Source organism: Dasypus novemcinctus, chromosome 4 (genome assembly GCF_030445035.2).
Source record: "Dasypus novemcinctus isolate mDasNov1 chromosome 4, mDasNov1.1.hap2, whole genome shotgun sequence".
NCBI lineage: Eukaryota > Metazoa > Chordata > Mammalia > Cingulata > Dasypodidae > Dasypus > Dasypus novemcinctus.
In genome coordinates, this window is record NC_080676.1 from 128,428,397 (window position 1) to 128,455,732 (window position 27,336).

Here is a 27,336-nt window from a genome sequence, read left to right on the forward strand (position 1 = left end):
AAAAGAGGTCACATAAAGTGGGAACAGGCTTAGAATTTGAAAGCACAGGAAAGGGGGAGGGGTGTCTCTGATGCTTTAAAGGAGTATGAAGTATTTCTTTATTTTGGTCTGAAAGCCATCCAAAATCTGTAGATTGAACCTAAACCCTTTACTTTGTGAATTTTCCTCTCATGCAGAAGAACATGTCCTTTTTTTTTTTTTTCCTTTTATTATTCATTGTAGAATAAAACCTTTAAGAAAAAAAAAATCACAGGTAGCTTTCTCCTATTTCACTTCACAATTCTGAATGTGCTCTCTTTATCACATAGGAACTAAAAGACTCCAAATGTACCACACTCATGAAAGATGTTAATGGGGGAAAGTGGGGGAGGGGGAGGGGAGTATATTAAAATCCTCTGTATTTTTTATGTAACATTTATGTAATCTAAACCTTCTTTTTAAAAAAATTAAAATAAAAATTTTTCCAGAACTCTCTGAAATTCACTTTTTGTTGTCTTGTTTTGTACAATTCCATATACTTACTATAAACTCAACCTTATCTTTTAAAACACTCTTTTCTATACTTTGGAATGTTTTATAGTGATTACATTCTTGGAAGGAACCGTTAGTATGTGAGGAAGGGTGATAGGACTGACCACTGTGAAAGTATTTTAAAGCAAGCTGAGGACAGTGTTGGAAACTCTGAGTGGAAGAAATAGGGGAGGATAACAGACAGGGAATTTAGTCTTTACGTGCATATGCATATGGACACTGACAACCCTTAGATATTTTCACTTTAACCGATAATGGATTAAAGGGTTCCTAAAATCTTTGCCATTGTTATTTATTAAAATTAACTTTTTTTTTGCTAATCTGAGAGTAAAAATAGCTTATTTTAATAATTGGCATTTTTATAGTTCTTGGTGAGGTTAGGATCTTTTATCATTCAAGTGAAATTTTTCTGTGAATTGCTTATTCATATCATTTACACAATTTTGTATGTATTTTTACTTAGATTATCTATATATTTTATGGGCAGTAACTTTATATATTGTTAATATTTTATACTACTCTGTTCCAGGTCTTTTATGTTTTTTCATTTGGGCATTATTTCTATTAGAAAAACCAAAAATGGAAAAAATAAGTGTCCAGTAATAAAAATGGTTAAATAAAAAATGGCCAATTCATGTAATGGCTACTATGCAGCTATTTAAAAAAAAGCAGATATATACGTATTCATAAGATTTTCAAGCAATCTTGAAGACACATTTCAAATCAAATCAAAGCAAGTTGCAAATTTTTCAACACATACATGAAAATTTATAGAGAGAAAATAATTGAGTTTCTTTATGTTCATGTTGGTGTGTATTAATGCATAAAACAAGATCTAGAAAGATGTACAGATAACATTAGGGAAAGGAGTTCAAATTCAGGGAATGAGGGTGAAACTGCTTCCAAATTTTATACTGGATAGTTGTGCATTTTTGAGATTTTTAAAATAAGAATGTCTTCATGAATTACTGGGCATATTTTTAAATCACTTTCTTTATCTTCATTTTTGTTTTGCTGTTTTATTTTTAAGGCAAGAGAATTGCTGTGACAAGAAAGAAAAATGGACTTCTGAAATTTGTTTCCACATCAGTCCTGATTATATGTCTAGATCTATCTTTCAAGGTACAATGCAAGATTTTTTTTTGTTGGCTTTGTTTATGAAGAGTTTTAGATTACAGTATAGTTACAGCTTTGTTGGGAAGATCACTGGTGAAGGGTGTCAGTGATGGCGAGATGTGTTGGGAAGGGCTTCTGGGGCATACCTCTATTGAATATGAATATGTTCATGTGGTCATGGACTATTATCTCAATGGGCGAAGACCCACACAATAACCAAGAAAATATTAAATTCCCATCCTGGGGAGTCTTAGTATGTTCTGTAGCAGAATGGCAAGAATATCTAGAGCACATAGGCAGTGTCTAATAATAGGAGACCAATATGCCAAGCCTTGATAATAATGCCTCTACTATTATCTTGAAAAATTATTATTATTATTAAAAAATGGAAACTTAGCCTAATACCTACTGCCTAAGAGTTACACCCAGAAAACCTTCTTGTTACTGAAATGTGAATGCTCTCTAAGCCAAATTCAGTATATATACTCACTAACTTTCCCTGGCAAAGGACATGACTCCCAGGGATGAGCTACCCTGGAACTAAGGGATTATTACCAAGCTTCAACTAGAATTGCATTTGGAAAAAGATAGTATTAGTCTTCCAAAGGGCTGCTGATGCAAAGTACCTGATAGCTGTTGGCTTTTATAAAGGGTATTTACTTGGGATAAAGGCTTATAGCTACAAGGCTATAATAAGTCCAACTTAAGGTTGCTTTCTCAACAAAGTCAGTTTCCACACTTTGGAGCAAGATGGTCACCATTTCTTTCAGGTCTCTGCCTTCTCCTCTGGGCTTACTCTTCCTCTTGAGGCTCTGTTGCTCTGTTCCTTCCTGATTTCAGCTACAGGCTGGCATAGTGCTTCCTATATCAGTCTAAGCTGTTCTCCCTAATCTCAGCTTTAAGCTATCACACAAAATGGCTCATCTCTCCCTGGGGCTTTAGCTGTTAGGCTTCTGCTTTCTGTCACGTAGCTGGATCAAAACTGACAAAGCTCTCTCTTCCTGTGAGCATGAGTGTTCATTTATATCAGACCCAACAAGGGGATGGGGATTCAACCTGAGGCATGCTGACTGATTAATCAAATCAAAAACCATAATCTTAATGGGTAATCTAATCAAAGAAATCTCAGCTGAATTTAATACAATCAAAGGATTCATAAAATGATCTCAAACTGTCACAAAGACCTTGACCCAAAGGGGGAAATATTAAATACAAATATTATGGCTAAGAGGTTTCAAAGTCAGTCAGGAGGTCATTCCAGAGAGTGCACTTATTCACATCTCAGAAGGACCTCATTAACTGACACAGTAAACAAAGTCCCAAACGGGACTGCCAAGGGTTCTAGAGGCATCTGGACATGATAGGCAGGGGATACAACCCCATTAAATCAGCACCCCATCAGTGGGCCTTACCTTAGAATATATGTTAACCTATTTCCCCATTACAATGGAGTTAGAATCATTTATAATTTCCCTACATATGATTCTTCTACCCATTTTATTTGAATCTATAATTAGAACTATACCCATTAATATATGTCCCAGAGAGTGAAATCTTTAGTCTGTTCATGTGCTGTTTGAGCTGTGAATCTCAGAAGACTTGCATCCAAAACCTACTCTCTAGTTCATCAGATTTGTCTGGGACAACTAACAAAGTTATAATGGACAATATCCATCTCAAAAAACAAAGAGTATTTACAACTGCAAGCAAGACAGTTTCTTCCATCTGCCCCATAAGCTTTAAGCACCCCATCTCAATCAGAAGCAGAGTGGACATCACTGTCCCCAAATCCTCAAGATTGAGGAATGAACAAAAATAAGAGGAGAACATAACCATGGACCAAAGTACATATATTATTATTCTACTAATGAGAGAACTTGTAACGTTGATATAAAAATAGTACTTACCAGAGATTCTGAGGGGAGTGAGAGGGAATAATAAATGGAACATGGGGGTTTTAGAGGAATTGAAATTGTTCTGCATGATATTGCAATGATGGATATAGACCATTATACATTTTGTCAAATCCTATAAAATTGTGTGGTGCAAAGTATAAACCACACCATAACTATACACCATGGTTAGCAGCAATACTTCAATATGTATTCATCATATGTAACAAATGTACCACACTAATGAAAGATGTTAATGGGGGAAATTGTAGAAGAGGTAAGTGGTGAGGTATACGGGAATCCCCTATATTTTTGGTTCAGCATTTATGTAATCTAAACCTTCTTTTAAATAATAAGAAAACTTATGAAAGGAAAAAGAGTCAGTGTGGCTGACAATGTGTAAAACAGACCGTGCTGCCATTAAAGTTGGAGAAATATTCAGGGTCCAGATCAGATCAGCCCATAGACCATGACAGTGAGTTAGACTTTAAGAGTAAATGAGAATACTCCAAGTACAGGGTATTCCATTTTTATTTCTACCATCATACTTCTTTCTCCTGATTCCATGATTTGACAGCTCTCCCCCTATTTATTACCCTCCTTCAAATTAAAATTTTTGTAAATCCTGTTACTCCCTGATCTTTCCTCCCCCCAAAATAAACACACATCAAAACAGATATTAGAGCATGCAACTTTGTAATTCTTGAATCTTCTTCCTTCCTGATTATAGATAGCTGAGACCTGGTTTCTTAAATTTCTTTGTCCAATCATTTCATTCTTTCATGGAAAGTTAGTTCTTTTTTGTTTGTTTGTTTACTTTATTTTTAAAGAACTTTTAAACTTCTGAAATGTTACATAAAAATATAGGGTACTCCACGTACCCCACAACCTACTCCCTCTCACATTTTCCCTATTAACATCTTTCATTAGTGTGGTTCATTGCTTATAATTGATGAACTATTATTGAAGCTTTGCTGCTAATCATAGTCTATAGTTTACATTATAGTTTACACTTTGCATCACGCAATTTTATAGGTTTAGACAAAATGCAATGGCCTATATCTGTCACTGCAATATCATTCAAAACAATTCAGATGTCCCCAAAATGCCCCATGTTATACCTTCCTTTCCTCTCCTTCTCAGAACCTCTGGTGACCACTGTCTTTATGTTACAAGTTTTTCTATTATTAGAATAATAGTAAGTATACTTTGGTCCAATGTTGCATTCCTCCTTATATTTGTTCATTGCCCAATGTTGAGGATTTGGGAATAGTGATGCCCACTCTGCCTCCAATTGAGAGTGGGCTTAGATCCCATGGGGCAGATGGATGGAATTATCTTGCTGGCAGTTGTAGGTTTCCTGTTTTTCAGGATGGCTATTTTCCATCATCATCAATCATTTTGTTAGTTGTCTTAGGTGAGTCTGATGAACTGGAGAGTAGGTGTTGAACGCAACACTGCTGAGATTCAGGGCTCAACCAGCATATGAAAAGACCAAAGATGTAAGTTTCTGGAACATATATTTAAATGGGTATAGTGCTAAATTATAAACTCAAATAAAGGGGCAGAAGAACCATGTGTAGAAAAATTAGAAATGAGTCTAAGTCTGCTACACTGCAGAGATACATCATCATACACTCCAGGGTAAGTACCAACAACGGGGTGCTGATTTCATAGGGTTGTCTGCCCCACCTATAGTGTCTAGATTTTTCTAGAGCCTTTTGAAGTACCTCTGCTTAAGACATTGTTTACTGTGGCAGTCAGTGGGATTCTTCTGAGACATGCATAAGCATAACCTCTGGAATGACCTTCTGACTCACTTTGAAATCTCTTAGTCATAAAAACTCATTTGTATTTAATATTTTCCCCTTTTGGTCAAGGTCATTTTCCAAATGCATCACTATTTGGTGCTTGGTAGTAATCCCTTTGTGTCATGGAGACCCAACCTTGGGATTCATGTCCCATGTTGGAGGAAGGAAGTGAGTTTATATGCTGTGTTTAGCTTAGAGAGAGGCTACATTTGAGAACAAAGAGGTTTTCAGGAGGGATCTCATAAGCAATAGATATTATTAGGCTAAGTTTCAATTTGAAAATAAGGATGTTTTAGTTTGGCTTTAACCCAGATTAAAGTCACGCTTTATAAGCAGAGTGAAAGATAGAAAAGCCACAGGGATTAGCTAGAAACTAGAAGTCAAGGAAAAACCCTGACAGAAAGGAGAAGACACTGACATGTTCATTGCCATGTGATGGAAACTCGAGGACCACCAACAGCCAGCTTCAGAATGCCACAGTCTTCCGGAACAAAGCATCACCTTGATGACGTTTCAGTTTTGGACTTCTCCTAATGTCAAAATCACGAAGTCATAAATTTCTGTTGTTAAACCAACCATTGTATGGTATTTGTTTCAGCAGTTAGGAAACTAAACACTGGATTTCTAGCTATACATAAACTTGATGGTGCATTGCCCACTTAATTATACCAGTCAAGTTAAGAATGAAAATACTTGTTCAGGAAAAGGAACTGGTTCAAGTCAGAGTTTAGACTTTCTCAGCATCTTGAAGATCTAAAGCATTGGCTGGCAAATATCTGAAACAACTATTCCATAAGAGAAAGTAATACCTTTTGTAATTTAATATGAGCCTTAATTTAAAATGAAAAGAGATAGAATTCTCAGAAGCCTGCTGCTTATTTTACACATGTCTAAATTTTATGATTTAAAAAGATTGTTTCATATAAGATTGAGGGAAAACACATGATATTTGGAATGGAATAAGCTAGGATTATTATAAAAAGATTTATAGAACTCACTGTGTGATATGGATTCAATCATGCTCCTAACAAAGGCATGTTAAAATCCTAAAACTTTAGTCCTAAATATATGAGACCAATGGTAATAGAATCTATTATGTAAGGTGAGGCAAAACTGAATCAGGATGAACTTTAATCCAATATAACTGGAGTCTTTATCACAGAGAAAACTTGGATGTAAGGAATCAGAGACAGAGAGAGAGAGGGAGAGAGAGATGGCCTTGTGACAGAGGTTATGTGTTGCCAAAGCCACCACTGGAGTGCTACAAACTTCAGAGAAAAAAATAACTTGCCAAAACTTTGAATTTGACCTTCTATCCTTCAAAATTGTGACACAAGAGATTCTTGTTGTTAAAGACATCTAGAATGTGGTACTTTGTTACAGAAGCCCTTTCAAGCTAACATACAGTGGAAGTTATTTTTTTTAATCAGTTTTGTACTTAACTCCAAGGTGAACCAATTTTTTCATGATTCCCAAGATTATATTGAAAACAATATAAATTATCTCCTGGCAAACAAAAGGGAGTAGAGAGTGGTATGTCGATGCATAATCTGGGTTGAATATATTATAAGGTTATTGGTAATGGTTTGGCAATGGATGGAGGTGAAGGTAATACAGTGATATGAGTGTAATCAATAACACTGAAGTGTGAGAGTAAATAACATTGAAAGGGAAAGGTTTGGGCCATTCATGATGCTAGAAGGAAAGCTAGAGGAGAATACAGATGATTGTACAACTCAGCAAAATCTGGGGTGGCTGAGAATTGTGGTTAAGAAGATAATTATAAAAATGTTCTTTCAGGTCCTATAACGAAAGTACACCAGAAATGGAGGCTGTTGGTAGGGATATCTTCAGAAAAATGCACCTAAATCCTAATTCTATGTCATCTGAATGTATTAACGTTGTCATAGGTATGTCTTACTGATAGATAGAGACCCACACAGTATTAAAATATTAGGTATTTTAACAAATCCTTAAACTCCCATCACAGGGAGTTCTGCTACTTTTCTCAAGTAAAATGGTAAAAAAATCTCTAGAATATATAAGCATTGGCTAATAAAAGACAACAGGCCAGAAAGCCAAGCTTACTTGACTTTTTTTTTTTACATTTTTAAAAATTCAAGTTAATAGATCACAAAGACTATTACATTAAAAAACATAGAGGTTCCCATATAACCCACTCCCCAACCTCCACTCACATCATTTTCATAAATTGTATTTTTTGAAGATATATACATCATAAAAAATGTTACATTAAAAAACATAAGAGGTTCCTGTATACCCTCCACCCCCCACCTCACTCCTCCAACACCAACAACCTCCCCATCATTATGGCACACTCATCACACGCGGTGAACACATTTTGGAGCACTGCTGCACCACATGGATAATAGTTTACCGTATAGTTCATGCTCTCCCCCAGCACATTCAGTAAGTTATGGTAGGATATATAAAGTCCAGCATCTGACCCTTCAATATCACTTAGGACAACTCAAAGTTCCAAAAATGCTCCCATATCCCATCTCTTCTTCCCTCTCCCTGCCCTCAGCAACTACTGTGGTCATTTTCTCCAGGCCAATGCTAAAATTTCTTCTATTAATAGTCACAATAGTTTTATAGTAGAATATCAATAAGTACACTCTAGTCCATATTTTATTCCTCCCTTCTGTGGGCCCTGGGATGGTGATGTCTACTCCACCTTTGTATACAGAGGGGGCTTAGAATCCACATGGATGATGGATGCAATTCTTCTGCTTGCAATTGTAAGCACTCTTGATTCCCTGGTGTGGTGATTGACAATCTTCACCTCCCTGTTAGCTGACCTGGGAAGGTCCACAAAACCAGAGAGTAGGAGTTGCAACTTTGCTGAGGCTCAGGGCCCAGCTGGCACATGGGCAGTCCAGAGATTCAAGTCCCCTGAGTATACACCATCCCTAGCGCCAATCACAGGTTCAGTAAAAGTGACAGAAGAGGCATGTGTAGAAATGTCACATCTCAGTCCAGCTCCATGACACTCAGGAGCACAAATTCCAAAGTAGGGCCCTCTCACCATGGCACAGAACTCCAAATCCATCTGTCATAACCATATACCTTGTGGGTCTCCATAGCCTTTAGGAGAACCAGTACCTAGGGTTGTATCCACTTTGGCTTTTCCTGGGGTTCTGCTGAGACATGCATAAGTGCAACCCCTCTGAGACCTCCTAACTCTTTTTTGAAGACTTTTAGCCATATAAACTCATTTGTTTTTGCCATTTCCACCTTTTATTCAAGGTCAAAAAGCAGTTTTTAACACATGATTCTACACGTAGGCTGAGATATTCTGCTGGTCTGAGTTGACCCTTTTATTCAAGGTCTCTTTCTAGTTGCATCACCAGTTAGTGATTGGTAGTAATCCCTTGGGGCCAGGGAGGCTCATTCCTGGGAGTCATGTCCCATACTGGGGGGAAGTCATGTCCCATACTAGGGGGAAGTCATGTCCCATACTGCTGAGTTTGGCTTAGAGAGTGGCCATATTTAAGCAACATGGAGGGTTTCTGGAGATAACTCTTAGGCATCCTGCAGTTCTAGCCTATTACATATTTCATGCGCACAGGCTCATAAGCATAGTCATCAGTATCAAGAGCTCATTATTGGACCATCCTTCCTTGTTGGTCTTTGCATTGGCACTCGGGGGATTATTGTTGTTCCATTGTGGCATATGACAGAGCTCCATTGGGTAGGAACTCAGCACTCCCTGAGTTGACGTTTGTAACTGAAACTACTATGAAAATACCCAACATATATCAGAACATTTTTATGTTCCCTATATACATGCCCCAGAGAACTCCCTCCCACCCATGTGTCCCCATCAATAACACCCCACACCAGTGTTCCTCCCCTGACATAGTTGAACCCTCTGTGGTTCAAAACTTCTTCAACAATGAAGCCTAATATACTGCCAAATTCAATTAATAGGAAATTGAAATATAGTGATGGGTTTAAAGTTTAGAAATAGAATACATACTAATTTAGAAATACTAAAATAAGGCAAAAATAAATTGGTGTATTAAAAGAATGAAAACTATTATAAAGTTTTGTTTTTAACGTTTTGCCTTTCATTACTGTAATAGGTGTTGCCCTGTATGTACAGTGACAAAGCACTTTCATTTCTTCCTCAGTGTCTACATCCTTTTTTTTTTTTTCTAATTTTTAATTTTGTCTTCAAAAAAGTTTTAGATCACAGTAATTCACATACACAATATAGAGGGCTCCTGGATATCTAATATCAAACCCTTTTCCCCTTTCCCCAGCAATGATCTCTTTACATGTTCATGTTATATTTGCTGCAGCTGATGTACAAATTTTGAAATATAGCTATCAAACATGGTTCCATTTTGGTTTACATTATTGTTTACATTTTAGACTGTGCAAATTTCTGAATATTTTGTTTCCTTATTCTTTACATTATAGTTTATATTTTAGTTTATAGACTTTTATACACTTCAGATGTAAGTTGACATGTCCATCATCGCATGATCTTGTGAAGCACTTCCATTGCCCCCCAGTTGCCCTGCTTCCATCCATGCTATACCTCTCTCCCCCTCTCCTCAGGGCACACCATGACACTCAATCTTCACTACTTGAGGAACCAGATTTACAGATACTGCAATAATGCTGAGGGCTTGACATACTAGACTGCCCTAACTAATTGGGAGCCAGTGATCCTCTTGAGAGACACAATTCCCTCTCTTTGGGAACATCAGGTCTCCCCAAGATGTGGGTACACATTCACACTCATTGTATGGGTCTCCACCCAATGATATAACATACTATGACAGAATGAGCACTCACATACTCTCTAGAAGCTTGCCCCTGTACCAGATGCCCCCCTTTAACCACCTTAAACATGTGATCCTTCTTCATTATATTTTCTATAGAGTTTTCTCAACAGTATAATTTCAAACATATACCTGACATCCTCCCATATTCAATGGTTCCCCCCAGTCCTCCCCCCAATTCCTGGGTCATCTGACCCATCCTCCCAACTCTAGCCCCACCCAAGCCCACAAAGCCCCACCCAAAGTTATCCCTACGCTCCCATCTTATCCCTTCCCTGTACAAATACTTAACTCCAGCTTATCATAGACTTCATCCATGTAGGCATCAGCTCACAACCTATATTTCCCCTGCCCCAAATTCCTTTAAGCCTATCTTCCAGCCTTTAGCTCTCTGAGACAGCTTGGTTTGCTTGTTTCATATCAGAGAGGTCATGTAGTATTTGTCCTTCAATGCCTGGCTTGCTTCACTCAACATAAGGTCCTCAAGATACATCCATGTTATCACATGTGTTTGTTCTGTATTTCTTTTTATAGCTGAGTAGTATTCCATTGTATGTATATACCATGTTTTATTTATCCATCCATTTGTTGATGGGCATTGGGGTTGATTCCAACTTTTGGCAATAGTGAATAGTGCTACTATGAACATTGGTGTGCATATATCACTTTGTGTCCTTATTTTCAGTTCTGGGTACATACAGTGGAACAGCAGTGGAACTGCTGGGTCATATCTCAAATCTACAGGAAACTTTTTGGAAAACTGCCAAACTGTTCTCAAGAAAGGCTGGATGCTTCTGCATTCCCATCCTAAACATTCTCTCCAGCACTTGTAGTCTTCTGTTTTTTTGACAGCTGCCAGTGTTATGGGAGTAAGATGGTATCTCCTTGTAATTTTGATTTGCATTTCCCCAATAGCTAGTGATTTTGAGCATTTTTTTCATGTGCTTTTTAGCCATTTGTATTTCTTCTTTGGAGAAGCATCTGTTCAGATCTTTCACCCATTTTTAAAATGGGTTGTTTGTCTTTTTATTTTCAAGATATAGGAGTTCTTTATATATGCAGGTAATATCCTTTCAGATAATATGGTTATTAAATATTTTCTCCTGTTGGGTAGGTTGTCTTTTCACTTTCTTGACAAACTTCTTTGAGGGGCAAAATGCTTTAATTTTGAGGAAGTCCCATTTATCTAATTGTTCTTCTGCTGCTTACACTTTGGGTATAAAGTTCATGAATCCATTTCCTATTACAAGGTTCTGTAGATGCTTCCCTACATTGTTTTGCAAGGTCTTTATGATCTTGGCTCTTACATTTAGGTCTTTGATCTTGAGTTGATTTTTGTATAAGGTGTGAACTGGTAATCCTCTTTCCTTCTTTTGTATATAGTTATCCAATTCTTTAGGTACCATTTGTTGAAGAGACTGTTCTCTCCCAGCTGAGTGGTCTTGGTGGCCTTGTCAAATATCAGATAAGTGTATATATGAGGATCAATATCAGAACTCTCAATTCGATTCCACTGGTCAGTGTGTCTATCCTTGTGCCAATACCATGCCATTTTCACTACTATAGTAGCTTCATAGTATGTTTTGAAATCAGGTAGTGTGATTCCTCCAATTTTGTTTTTCTTTTTCAGTATGTCTTTGGCTATTTGGGGCCTCTTTCCTTTCCAAATAAATTTCATAGTTTTTCTAGTTCATTAAAAAATGCTGTGTTGATTTTTATTGGGATTGCATTGAATCTGTAGATCAGTTTTGGTAGGATAGACATCTTAATAACATTTAGTCTTCTTATACATGAACAGGGAGTATTCTTCCATTTATTAAGTCTTCTTTGATTTCCTTGAATAGTGTTGTGTAGTTTTCTGTGTATAAGTCTTTTACATCTTTAGTTACATTTATTCCTAGGTATTTTACTTTTTTATTTACTATTGTAAATGGTATTTGTTTCTTGATTTCCTCCTCAGATTTCTCATTATCAGTGTTCAGAAATACTACTGATTTTTGCACATTGGTCTTATAACCTTGACTTTACTGAACTCATTTGTAAGTCCTAGAAGCTTTGTTGTAGACTTCTCAGGGCTTTCTATGTATAGGATCGTATCATCTGCAAATAGTGAAATTTTGACTTCTTCCTTTCCTGTTTGGATCCCTTTTATATCAGGTTCTTGCCTCAGTGCTCAAGCAAGTACTTCTAACACAATGCTAAGTAGAAGGGGTGGTAGTGGACATCCTTGTCTTGTTCCTGACATTAGAGGGAAAGATTTTAGAATTTCACCATTGTAAACAACATTAGCTGTGGGTTTTTCACATATACCCTTTATAATGTTCAGAAAGTTTCCTACTATTCCTATCTTTTGCAGGGTTTTTATCAAGAAAGGGTGCTGTATTTTGTCAAATGCTTTTTCTGCATCTATAATTATGATCATGTGATTTTTTTCCTTCAGTCTGTTTATGTGGTGTATTACATTAATTGATTTTCTTATGTTGAACCATCCTTGCATACCAGGGATGAAACCCACTGGGTTGTGGTGTATAATTTATTTAACGTATTGGTGAATATGATTAGCAAGTATTTTGTTAAGGATTTTCACATCTAGGTTCATTAGAGAGATTGATCTGTAATTTTCCTTTCTTGTGGTGTCTTTGTTTGGCTTTGGTATTAGGGTAATGTTGGCATCATAAAACAAGTTAGGCAATGTTCCTTCTATTTCAATTTTTTGAAAGAGTTTAAGCAAGATTGGTGTTAGTTCTTTCTGGAATGTTTGGTAGAATTCACCTGTGAAGCCATCTGGCCCAGGGCTCTTCTTAGTTGGGAGGTTTCTAATGACTGATTCTATCTCTTTATTTGTGACTGGTTTGTTGAGCTCATCAGTTTCTTTTTTCATCATTGTAGGCTGCTTATGTGTTTCTAGGAATTTGTCCACTTCCTCTAAATTGTCTTTCTTGTTGGAATATAGTTTTTCAAAGTATCCTCTTATGATAGTCTTTATTTCAGTGGGGTCAGTGGTGATATCCCCTTTCTCATTTCGTTGTGTATTTGCATCTTCTCTTTTTTTCTTTGTTAGTTTAGCTAAGGGTTTGTCAATTTTATTGATCTTCTCAAAGAACCAGCTCTTTGCTTTGTTTCTTTTTTGAGCACTTTCTTATTTTCTATTTCTCTAATTCTGCTTTGATAGTTGTTATTTCTTTCTTTCTTCTTTCTTTGGGGTTAGTTTGTTGTTTTTTTAACTAATTCCTCCATTGTGTATTTAGTTCTTCAATTCTAGCTCTTTCTTCTTTTTGATATATGAATTTATGGCTATAAATTTCCCTCTCAGTACAGATCTTGCTGCATCTCATAAGTTTTGATATGTTATGCTATCATTTTCATTAGTTTCAAGGTACTTATTGATTTCTGTTGAGATTTCCTCCTTGACCCACTGATTTTCCAAGAGTGTTGTTTACCTTCCATATCTTGGTGCCAAATTTGGGTCTCTGGCCCTTGAGGATTTCCAGCTGCATTCCACTGTGGTCAGAGAAATTATTTTGTATAATTTCAATCTTACTGAATTCATTTCTTTGTGTCCTAGCTTGTGTTCTCTCTTAGAGAATGATCCATGTGCACTTCAGAAGAATGTATATCCTGCTGTATTTGGATGTAATGTTCTATATATGTCTCTTAGATCCAGATCCTCTAATATATTATTGTTCAAAGTCTTGTTTCTTTATTGATTCTCTTTTGAGATGTTCTGTCCAATGGTGATAGTGGTGTGTTAAAGTCCCCCACTATAATTGTAGAGGCATCTATTCCTTTCCTTAGTTTCTCCAGTGTTTGCCTCACATATTTGGAGGAGCCCTTGTTAGGGGCATGAATATTTATGATTGTGTTTTCTTCTTGAAAGATTATCCCTTTCACTAATATGTAGTGTCCAGCTTTAGCTCTCAGAATGTTTTGCATTTAAAGTCTATTTTGTCTGATATTAATATAGCTACTCCTGCCCTTTTTTTGGTTATTGTTTGCCTGTAGGATTGTTTTCCAGCCATTCACATTCAATCTCCTTGAATCCCTGGATCTAAGATGTGTTTCTTGTAGACAGCATATAGATGGGTCATATTTCCTTATCCAATCTTCCAATCTGTCTCTTAACAGATGAGTTTAATCCATTAACATTCAGTGTTATTACTTTCAAGGAATTACTTATATTAGCCATATTTTCTTTGGATTTGTGTTTGTCATATGTTGTTTGAATTTTTCCCTTTTTTTTTGTAATTTTAGTTGTTCTTACACTCTCCTCCAACTCTGTCTCTACTGTTTTTTTTCTTTCCTCCTGCAGAACTCCCTTTAGTATTTCTTGAAGGGCAGGTTTCTTGTAGGCATACTCTCTTAGTTTCTGTTTATCTGTAAATATTTTGAACTCTCCGTCATTTTTGAATGCTAGCTTTCCTGGACAGAGTATTCTTGGTTGGAAATTCTTTTCTTTTAGTACCTTGACTATGTCATACCACTGCCTTCTTGCCTCCATGGTTTCAGATGAGAAATCAGCACTTAATCTTATGGAGCCTCCCTTGTATGTGATGGTTCTATTTTCCTTTGCTGCTTTTAGTACTTTCTATTTGTCTTGCACGTTGGATAATTTGACAAGTATATGTCATGGGTTATGCCTGTTGGAATTTATGCTTGGGGTGCATTGTGCATCTTGGACATTTACATGCATCTCCCTCAATAGGTTTGGGAAATTTTCAGCCATTATTTCCTCCAACACCCCTTCTGTCCCCTTTCCCTTCTCTTCTCCTTCTGGGATGCCTATAATGCTCATGTTTGTGCATTTTGTGTTGTCATTCAGGTATCTCTGCTGGATTTTTTCTATCAATTCTACTATGTTTGATTTCAGATGTACTGTCTTCTACATCATTAATTCTTTCCTCTGCCTTTTCAAATCTGCTGTTATTTGCTGAGAGTGTATTTTTGATTTCTTGGATTGTACTGTTGATCCCCATCATATCTGTTTTCTTTTTGTATTTAATTACAATTTCTTCTGTATGCTCTCCAAATGTTTTCTTAATATGCTTAATCTCTTCCTTCATTTCCTTAAATTGGTCCATGATACATGTTTTGAGAGCTTTAATTAGTTGTTTGATGTTCCACTCCTCTTCCCGGTTTTTAGTTTGTTCATTGGATTGGACCATGTTTTCTTGCTTATTGGTATGATCAGTAGTTTTTATTGTAGTCTGGTCATCATTTTATCTTGTTGGGTTTTATCCAGTTGATGAGCTGCTTTGTTTTGGGGTTTAATTTTTAATTTGTTGTTGTTTGTGTGTGTGTGTTAAGCCTTCTCTTGTCACTTTGTTCTTTTTATTCTATTTCCTTGTTGTTGGCTAAGTTCCCTTGAGCAAGCACTAATTTTGCTGCAGTGTCTCCATATCAACACCCAGACACCTCCTGCTTTGTAGGTTCCTGAAACAGCCCAGTCCAGCAGGATTCCGTCACCACTCAGCTGGTCCTTTGCAGGAGAAATGATGATGCTGTACTTACTCAGACACCATCTTGCCCACCCTGCTTACTTGGTCTTAATGCTTGTACTTATGAACCTTATCCTTGTGAAGATGGAACTTTTCCTAATTATAATTAATGCCTAACAGTTACCTCCTGAAAATCTCCTTGTTACTGAAATGTGGCCTCTCTCTAAGCCAACTACCTTGCCCTTGAAATGGGACAGGACTCCTGGGGAAGCCTCCCTGGCACCAAAGGATTATTACCAAGTGTCAACCAGCAATGCACATGGAAAAAGTCCTTAACCTAAAGACATAAACATCAAATAAAAGAGTTTTAATGGCTAAGAGAGCTCAAAGTGAGTCAGAAGGTCACTCCAAAAGGTACACTTATGCAGTCCTCAGGCAGATCTCACTAAGTGCCACAGGAAACAAAGCTTTAAACAAAAGTGATGCTGAGGGCTCTAGGGACATCCAGTCACTAGAGGCCAGACACACAACCTCATGAAATGAAATCAACACTTCTTTGGCGGGCACTATTTTTGAATATATGATGGTCTATTTCCCCAATATAACAAGTTTAGAATAATTTAAAATTTCCCTGCTCACGTTCTTATGCCCCTTTTATTTGAACCTATAATTAGCACTATACCCATTAAGTGTGTGTCCCAGAGTCTTGAATCTTCCAGCTGTTCATGCCAGCTAAGATCTGAATCTCAGGAGAGTTGTGGCCAACACCTACCCTGCAGTTCATTTTTCTTCCCCAGGACAACTAACAAAATGATCATGATGGACAAGTCCAATGCCAAAAAACAAGGAACATCTACAACTGCAAGCAAAACATTTCCTTCCATCTGCTTCATAATATCTAAGGCCCTCTCAATCCAAAGCAGTCAAGGCAGATATCTTCACAAATTCCTCAAGATTGTGGAATGACAGGGGTGAATAGCTGGAACACAGGATATTTTTAGGGCATTGGAATGTTCTGCATGCTACTTCAGGACAGACACATGACAGTATACTTTTGTCAAAGCCTATAAAACTGTACAGCACAATGTATAAGCCATAATGTAAACTATAGACCTTGGTTAGTAGCAGTGCTTCAGTATTGTTTCATCAGTTGTAACAAATGTACCACACTAATGTAAGATGTTAATAATAGGGGAAATGTGTGTGTGGGTGGATGGGCAGTTATATGGGGGGGGGAGCCCTATACTTTTGATGTAACTTTTCTGTAATCTAAAACTTCTCTAAAAATAGTTTATTATTACACAAAAAAGAAAACAATACAAGTTAGATTTTTAAGAAGAAAGTGGTACAGCCAGTGGAGGACTTAGCAGCAGAATATGGTTTTTATATGTTTTATTGGATTCCATTAGCATTGCTTTCTAGGAGAAAGCTTAATTGTGTTTTCAAGTAGTCACATAAGGAGTGGTATATGGTAATCCTGTATTTTATGCATGATTATTCTGTAAACCCACAACTTCTCTAATAAAAAGGAAAAAAATCATGTAGCTAACACTAATGTTGGGTCAATGGCTTCCTGATAATTCATTTGTCAGGATTAAAAATTTTTACTAGATACTGCCTTGTAAGTTCCATACTGTTTGCTTCTATACAATTTTTATATTCTGAAAGGGGGAACCCACTAGAGAAATCAGGCATGATTAGACATGGAAACTAAAAGTATTCCTTTGCATTATGTTTCCTCAAATTGCCAAAAGCAGCCTTTGGAAAGCTCTAGTGGATAAAGGACACATTTTTTTCATTTCTGTATTAAATGCTATGAAATGATTGGAAGTTGTAAGTATGGAGTATGATTCAGTGCAATGACTAGATCTATCTGTTGAAAAGGCTGAAAGGAAAAAACCTTCAGTGACATGGAAAAAAGTGCCTATATTCTTTGAAAATACTATTTTCATGTAAGATTAAAATTAAAAAAAACAACTGAGGCAATATTCCCTATGGAGGAAACTAATGAAGCATGAATACTAAATGCAATACATGATATTGTGCTAGATCTTGGGCTGAAGAGGGAAAATACTATAAGGTTATTTTGAGCATAGTCAACAAAATTGGAATATTTACAGTAGATTGCTTTAAAGGGATTGAATCAATATTAAATTTCCTATAGTTGTTAACTTTATAGTGATTATGAAAGAAAATATTCTTGTTCTTGGAAAATACACTCTGAATCATTAAAGAGAATGGGTATAAGGAAAGAAAAACATAATGTGTACAGATGTAAGGATAGATAAATACATGGGACGATAAAGCAGATGTGGCAAAATGTTATCAATTGGTAAATCTAGGTGAAGGGTATAGAGAAGTTTGTACTATCTTGAAGGTTTTCTGTGAGCTTGAAATTATTTCTAATAAAAAATTAAGAAATACATATCATTTTTAAGGATTAGGTGTTTTGGCCATATACTTTAGATACTTCACAGAGTAGACATTTAAACACTTGTGAAATGAATGAATGAGTGAATTAGTTTTCAAAGTGTATCTTGTAAATTGCCAGTAATGCTTTTTCTGTATGTTCTAAAAGTACCTCATCACATGCTCAAAATTTAGCCCATTTTCATAAAGGGAAGGGAGCTAGACTGAGATTCATTTGGCTAAATTCAAGACAGAAAATAGAAATAGTCCATTACAGAAGGGAAAATATTTTTGCACAAGCTACCAAAAATATGCTACAAGTTAGGGATGCATATATCAATATTACTATGGCATTTTCAAGTGTTTCTCAAGCACACATGCCTGGCTTGGTTACTTTATGTTTGAAATATGAAGTTTAACTCTTCATGTGCTTTGACTCTCACTCTCAACTTGTCTTGACCCAAATATATCAAGGTTTTCAATGAAAGTAGATTTTTTCCAGATATCCCAAAGCAAGAAATATGAACATTTATAAACTTCAGGAGATACAAATCCTACAATCAGACTTATGTTATTGATAAGAACAAGAGTGTTGAAGCATTCTTATTGGGTACTAAATACAGCTTATGGGCAGTTGAAGATCAATATCCATTAAGGGGGAAATTATAAAGAAATAAACATTCACTGATGCATCATTAACCTTTTGTTGCTGCAGTTACATTGTGGTTTTATGCAAAGAAATCAACCATGTTTAAATGGTGACTATTTTGAAGAATTTTCCTTTTCCAAAAAGAGTTCTGGTGCATCATGTGCTTTCAAATGGGAATTAATATTTCTTTAGCCTCTTCTTTTAAAAACTTTATTGTAATTATTTCATCATTATTTGCAAACTATAAGCAAATGAATCAAATTGATCACAACTTGAATATGATGTGATTTTTTAAATTATGGGCAAAATATGTGAATTACATAGTCAATCTTGGATAATGTTAATTTTCTTGTATTTTGTTATGGCATTGCTGCTTTTGTCTTGTGTCCTGAAATGAGAGGATAAGCCAACAACTAAAGAAATTTTGCATATTTTAAATGATAATACCTTGTCTCCAGTTTGTTTCACAATAGAGGTTCATGGAAACTTGAGGGATTTAAAAATTAAAGGAGGGGAAAATGTCTACTCGAATTCTATTATTATTTTACTCTGTTAATTTGAAAAATAATGGGTTTGCTAGCTGGAAAAGGTTAATCTAAGGGTCGACTTCCAAAACCTGAGCAAATATAGGTGACTGATTTGGGTAGTGGAGGAAAGAAACTTAAGTGTGTAAATAAATACACATTGTCAAAAGGAATTCAAAGAAATTCCTTAGAAGACCATGGACAAAAATATTTAATTTTTTTTTTTAAAACCTTAAACATGCTATAAAGTCCTGGCCCAAAGCAAAGCATATCAGAATGAGATGACAGCCCTATAATCTCTACTGGCATTGATGTGGGACATGAGGGAACTAACGTCCATTAAACACCTAATTAATGTGTGCCAGAACTGTGACAGAAATTTAGATTGTTTTTTTGTTTGTTTGTTTTATTTCTCAGAACCAGTGTACAGGTTATTTTCTCCTTCATTTTATACATGATGAAATTGAATCTTAGGTGTTGAATTAATGTATGAGTTTACACAACTCAGTGACAAAGATAGGAATTGTATTTTGTAGAGTTGCATGTGAACAAAGTTTATCTATTCTGATGAATTTGCATGTTTCCTAAAGTGAGAAAAGAACTATTGAACTCACTGTTGTATCTTCTTTAGGTTTTGAATGTTGGGAAAAGAGAAACTCAGTTCTGCATATGGTTGTGTCTCCCCTAATCCTAAATGATTTGACCTCCCCAACATCAGTGTCTGCAAAGCCAGAGTTGGGAGTAATTCTTATTTAGCTCCAAATCCCACACACATTAAGGTGATCAATGTTTCATCACATAACAAAGATTCCTTCCTCTGGTCAAACAAGTGGTTTATATGGAGATCTGTCCCAGACAAAGAGCCATGCAAGCTTCCCAGGAGCCTGAGTCAAATGAGTAAAGGTGGTATCACTTGCTCACAGACTGTTTTTTCATGGAGTCCAAGGTGGTTATCCGGAGGGAGGAATCTTGTTTATAGCTGAAATTATCATCTAATTGGCCCATTGAATAAATCATCCATCAAGAAGGACTAGGCAGCAAGGTACAAAGTCAGAATCAGAGACAAAGTATCACTGAATGTGAAAAAGTTGGGAATTGAGCACAGCAAATATAACTTGTACAACTACTTGACCTTGCCAATAGGTAACAGTAGCAACAAGACTTATTGGAAAGGGAGGTCCCAACCTGGTTTATAGAATAATTTTTGTCTTATTATTACTATTTTTAAAAAATTCTCTCCCCCACCCCATTGTCTGTTCTCTATGTCTATTTGCTGCTTGTCTTCTTTGTTCACTTCTGTTGTTGTCAGCAGCACAGGAATCTGTGTTTCTTTTTGTTGCATCATCTTGTGTCAGCTCTCCGTGTGGGTGGCGCCATTCTTAGGCAGGCTGCATTTTCTTTCACACTGGGCAGCTCTCCTTACAGGGCGCATTCCTTGCGCGTGGGGCTCCCTTACATGGGGACACCCCTGCGTGGCATGGCACTCCTTACACGCATCAGCACTGCGCATGAACCAGCTCCACACGGGTAAAGGAGGCCCGGGGTTTGAACCACGGACCTCCCATGTGGTAGACAGACGTCCTAACCACTGGGCCAAGTCCACTTCCCTTATTATTACTATTGATATTTCATCTGACTTGACTCTTTGACCTCAACTCAAGGAGATGAGAAATAACTCTTCCAATTCTACAGGTCCTGGGCTGAGAATTGCTTTGTGGTTCAAAGTTGTTTTGCCTCAGCAGTATCCACCGAACCCCAAATCTGACTTTGCTGCTTTCCAGATCCACTGCTATGGGGACAGTGCTTCTGCATAAGCAAGCAGAAATTTTATATTTTAACAGATGTTTACCAACTGTTATAAAATATGAATTTAGAATTCTGGTTCTCACTATATTAAAACCTTCAGTGACTATCCATTTACAATATTGCTTTTGTTTGTTTCGTATCCTGTGTTTTCCCTACTTTGTCTCTAAATGAATAAAAGCAAGCTATATGAAATGTAATATGTAGTTAAGAGTGGAACAAAAGAGTAAAGGAGTACAAGGACAAGATTATTGAATGAAGTCAGGGTTATGGGTGTGCTGAAAATTTTCTTGTTTATCAGCCTATGTGAAAATAAAAACCTGGTCAGGTGCACAATTTGGAGAGTCTGCACAACAATACCAATTATTAAGCAGAACTGTTTTTGGTACTGAAACCTGATAGTAGTTTCTCTTAGGAATTTGTGTTTAATGAAAAATATCATTGACCACATTCTACAATAGATCTAATGTTAAATATCATACAGCTATTTCTTCTAATTACCATCCATGTATTCTGAAAGTTTCACAAATTAATTGAAAACAATGAATGCTGTGGGCATGTTTTACTCCAAGATGCCTAATTATATTGTTCTCTGTTAAAATGTGTCACATCCTTCCATGTCCACCTTAAAAATTAGCTTTCCCTCTCTATTGTTCCATCAGTTCTCCATACATGTATCCCATTTTGGTTCTCTGTTTATTCCTCTTCTATGACTTTAAGTAGTGTCTAAGCATCTATACTTAAGTTCAGGGAATTTGTCTTCTTCCTATGTATAACCCCCAAAACTTGGCATAGTTCCCTGGAGAAAGATAGAGCTAAACACCTAATTACCATGTAATAGAAAATTCTCAGGCTGCCGTAGCATGAGAGACACTCAGCAAAAACACTTCACCACAATAGCTTATCTTTTCACTTAAAAATAAAATTCTTCCTCTAGGGTGAGCCTACAGAGTATTCTTCCTCTTTCTTTCCCGAGGATGGGTTCAGTTTTAATTCTATAGTCAGCACCTGGAAGACAGATCCATTTACTTAAAATTCCTTTCTGTAGCTGCTTGCAAGACATTTGGCTGATTTTTTTGTCACATTTGTGCCTATCTAACTTTACTTTCTGAAATCTGGATGCTGAAGTGAGTAGGGAAAAACAGCTTTCTCCGCTAGAATTAACTGTGATCTCAGTTGTATATGGAAATCCTAGCAATAAAGTGTTTAATTTGACACAAATTTCATTTTGGTCTCCAAACTCGAGTCCGAGATTGTTCTAAAAGGACTGGGCCAGAAGACAATCTGAGTATAATCAAATACATTAGTGAATAGGATTTGATCCATTGTGCTTGGAATTCAGGTCTGAACATTGTCCCCAAGGAGTTAAGAGGTTTGACTTTTGGGGTCATTTCAATCTGTCATTCCAATTGCCCTTCCCAATATCAACAGTTTCCCTTTCCTTTCCCCTTCTCCTCCTTTCTGCCCTCTCTCCTCACCCAAACCCTACCTCCTATAAGTCTAGCCCATCCATTCTCCAGGCATTCTCTGACTTGTTTAGATTTCTATGGTTATTCAGAGTTGTTCCTATTTTTGGAATCTAGTCTTCACTAAATAAATGGATGTGTAAAAAAATAAGTGGTTTTGTGAAGCAGAAATTCAGGGTTTAGTCCTGACTCAACTACTACTATTTTACTTGAAAAAACTTGGGAGTGTCTGTATTTGGCTTAATTTCTAATTCAGTAAAATGTGAGAAAGAGTCCATTATTATCTTTCAGAAACACAGAAATGTTGCTGATGATGGATGTGAAAGTACTTTGAACATGATAAAAAATCTATAAATATATGATGATCTTATACCTTCAGTAGTCAAGATCTTTTCAGAAATATAGCACCGAGTAAAGTCAGATAAAGGGTGGCAAAGCATTCCATAAAGAAGTACATAATAGCTATTAATAGTATCAACATTTGATAATGAAAGTTTAGGCATAAATAGACTTATTGACCTCCATTGGAGGTGTTATAGCATCTTTGTCAAATACATTACTAAATAATTCTGGTATTCTCTATTGAATACATTCTTCAACTAAACATCTAAAAAGTTGTATTCAAATATTGTTTCTTGTACCATTTTATAATATGTAAATCGGAAGGATAACAAAAAATTAACACTTTGAGTTGGTACGATTATGGATTGCTTTGGTACTTTTGTAAATATATTAGCAATCAACAAATATTACTTAAAAATTGTCCTCACAATGGGGAATGCTGACATCTTAAGCCAAACATAGACAATATTACTTATGTAAAACTTTGCTTTTGCTGCCATTCTGAAATGAAAACTTTTCATTTTAAATTCTCAATTACCATGATTATTTCACTTTTAATTGATCATCACCATAAATCATCATCAAATAATCAAACTGAGCTCTCCTTGTGAAAGCCACTACACAAAATACAATAATGAATATGAACCCTGTCACTCCTCTATTTTACCAAATAATTGCAAACGAGGCATCTCTGTACTTGCTTTCCAGCTGTATTTATTGCTAAGGTGAGTATTCTTTCTACCTCCCATCCTGAAAATGCTATGATGAGGAAATGATTCCAGAGAAGGCAGGCCAGCTGGCAGCCTCCAAGATAGTTATCCAGAACTGAGACAATTGCTCCCATCTCTGCCCCAAAGCTACCTACCTTGCCATGTGGATATAAAGAATTCTCCCCATATATACACAATGGACCTTCTGTAGAGGAAACTCAGAAGCATCTGCGGCAAAAGGAATCCCAGTTATTTCTTTCTGAGTTTCTGCCTCCCTTCACATTTCTCTCATTCTTACCCTCTTTGCCACCAGTGGAAATTATATTTTGGAATTGCAATGTAGCGATATAATAGCAGATTAAATACATGGCAATAATAAGAAGCATCAGTTCCTTAAAAAAGAAAGAAGTGTTTTTACTCCTTACAGAGCCCAAGGATAAGGCATCCTGCCTCTCCTAGCAGCTACCATTGCAAAGACAACCTCCCACCATGGTGTTCTGTTCTTGAAAAAACCTTCACCACCATTATGACTGATGCAGAAGAAAGACCACTAACAGATACATATGCATAATTATTTCTAAAGCATATGTGGGTGGTCTGTTTAAAAAACAATAAGGAGTAAAATGAAGCTCTTTTTCAAATGGGCCTACCTTGCATATAAATATGAATATATATATATATATACTTGTATATATAATTAAATGTAATTGAAATAATATGGAACCTACAGAAGAAATATGTTTTTAAAGAGCTTTCAGGTTTGTTTTTCTAAAATGAGTTCAGTTTCAGAGAAAATAGAAGGCTGTGTGAAATACATATCACAAAGAATACATATTCTCAAACTTCAACATTTATCCATTTATCCAATAATTGTTTCCATATATACACATTTACACATATTCATTCACAAATATTTTGCTCAAGAATTATTCCAGAAAGAGCTTTTCATTAGTATTTTTAATCTTAAACTATACAGGAACCTAAAATTTTTTAAAAAGGGAAACATATATTTATATTTATATAAAAATATAAAAGGTTTTATACTTTTCCTATATAGTAAAATGTGACCAGATTTTCATATCTACCCCAAACTCTACTTAAAGGTTTTGTTGTTGTTTTGTTTGATTTTTCAGTATGAGTGAGAGTGGGGATTCTTTTGGAACCCCAACAAAAAATATTCTCAGACTCACACCATGTCATCCACATCTATACTCCTTTTCGCAACATACTTTTGGTTCTTCATACCATTTGCTATTTCTTATTTTGTTTTCTACCTACTGAAAAATGCTTGTCTTATCATCATCTGTGATTCCACAGAGTGGTAAAAAGAACACATAATAGTGAATGTTACTGTGTGATTAAACCATGTTGAATAAAAAGGAAAAGTATGCCTCGTAAGTTATTTAAATCTGACTTCTGCTGTTCTGTAAGTGATTTATTTCAGGTAAATTCCTTACTTGAACCTTGCTTTTTGATCTGTAAAATGAGGATGAATCTTTCCACTAATTCACATTTCATTGATTTACTCCTATTTGAGAAATCCAGATTGAATTACTAGTTTTCTACTATCTTTATGGTTAAAAAATTTTCTCCAATCTGTTTTTTTTGCTTGTTAATTAAAAAAAAAATTTGCATTCATATGGTACCTGACATTTTCAGGTATATTATCTGCCTTCCAATTCCATTAAATGTAGTGAATTCTATAGGGAATACATCTGCAGTCTTCCACTAGCCAACTCTCATTATCTTTTGTTTATTTTCCTCCTGACTTGGGAGGAGAATATAAAAAAGAAGGTTAAACACTTAATAGTAATTGCTTATAGTTGGTAACAGTACAGATAAAGTCTTTCATGAAAATTGGACATTGTCTACCTCAGGAAGTTAAGCATCAAGAATGACTGATTTTATCACAGACATCAAACTTCTTTTACCAGAGAGTAAGGGGAATACAAAATTTCTTGAGTTTTGCTCAAAATACAATGTTAACATTTGGTGTCTCCTCATCTCTCCTCTCTGAGTGCAACAGTCACCCTTTTGGAAACTTGACTCAAGAGAAGTTTTAATGATATTTATTTGATTAGTGAATGACCCTCAAAAATTTAAGACCGTTTTAGGTTGCATTTAATTTTCACCAAAATGTCTTTTATGTCTCACATTGTGGCTACTCTTGATAAGTTCAGTGATATGTATAAAGGTCATTAAAAATATCCTTTATATATATATAGTGTGAGAATTACAGTGTCAACACTGACATTATTTTAAGGAATAATAACTCAGAGAAAAGTCAAATAGATTTTTGATTAGTTACTGAATAAGGAATTAGAAGAAATTGTTATCATATTCATTCTTCCAGTGATATTAAGAAAGAACAGGTTTACAGTAGGAGGAAAAAAGGTACATTTGCACAGTATTTTTTCTTCATAATTAATGCTGCTATAATTAGACAAGACAATTTTAAAATCTTAAACTTCTATGTAATATATTAACAAATTATAAATATGTATATACTGTTCAGGGATAAAAAATAAAGAGAATGCATGCTTATTTGTTCACCTACAGAGAAAAAAATATATATGTACATATATATAGCTAATATATATCATATTCCTCCCCACTGAACAGTAATTCATTTTTCTTCCTTTGGTCAAACTTCATCACTCTTAGGTTTTTCAATCACAAAAGTTGTACAGGCAGAAAATAATCAACAGTTTTACTCCAGAGTGTGTGCAAATGTTTTCATACAGCTCTGTTATTAACAATAATGACCTCAGCACAATGCATTTCCAGGGGAACTAATGACTGGGGTTAATGGCCCAAGGCAAAGCAGCCAGTCATGAATCCCCAAGAAATACCCTGTGCTTTGATCATTTTTACTTCATTACAACATAAAAATAATCAGCAGCAATTACAGTCGGAAATATGGGAACACATCAGCCTGGAAAATTAACTCTTTCATGCTTGAGGTTGCTGAAGATTTCATTGCTTCCAGTGTATTTTGTATAAACCATTCTGAAACCAGAGGAATTGATATAAATGACACTGATGCATAATGTGATTCCGAGTAGCCAATATTCCAATTGAAATCAGAGACATGGCTGACTAAGCAAAGAAAGCAAAATGAGTCTGCACAAATAAAACACCAGAGAAGTCAACCTGAAGTAAGAATTTTTAAAGAGGTATTTATCAACATGCTCAGAAAAAAAGAAAAAGTTGATTCTATAATAATGCCTATATCCAGATGAATTCCAGGAAAATATGAGGAGGTAAGGAAAAGAGAATCTAATCTGAGAACAAATCTTGAAATAAATTCCATTTGTACTTAATTTTATTAAAATTTTAGGTCAAAAGGCAACAATAATTATATTTTTACCTGGTATATCAGTTTTCAAGTTATTCTGCATTTGAACAAAATGTAAACTTTTTCCAGAGTAATATATCCTGATGAATTAAAGGATGTCTAGTTAAATTCTTGAAACTGAACCTATGTATTTAAGAAAAATCAGATATGAGAATATATTTTCTTGCCTTATGGTTCCTGTCCCACAACTCTACTTGACTATTACTCACTAACAAGTTCTTTTATCATGAAGTCCCATAGCCTTTTCCCATATTTCTCCCAACATCTGAGATCAATATTTGACATAATTAAACTCAATTTTAAAAAATTTCTCTTCCTTGTTTTCTTTTCTTTTCTTTTTTTTCAAGTAGGTACTGGGATTGGACCCAAGATCTTGTACTTGGGAAGCAGGCGCTCAACCACTGAACTACATCCACTCCCTAATGAGAGTTGTGTTTTTTGTTTGTTTTGTTTGTTTTTAGGAGCAACCAGGG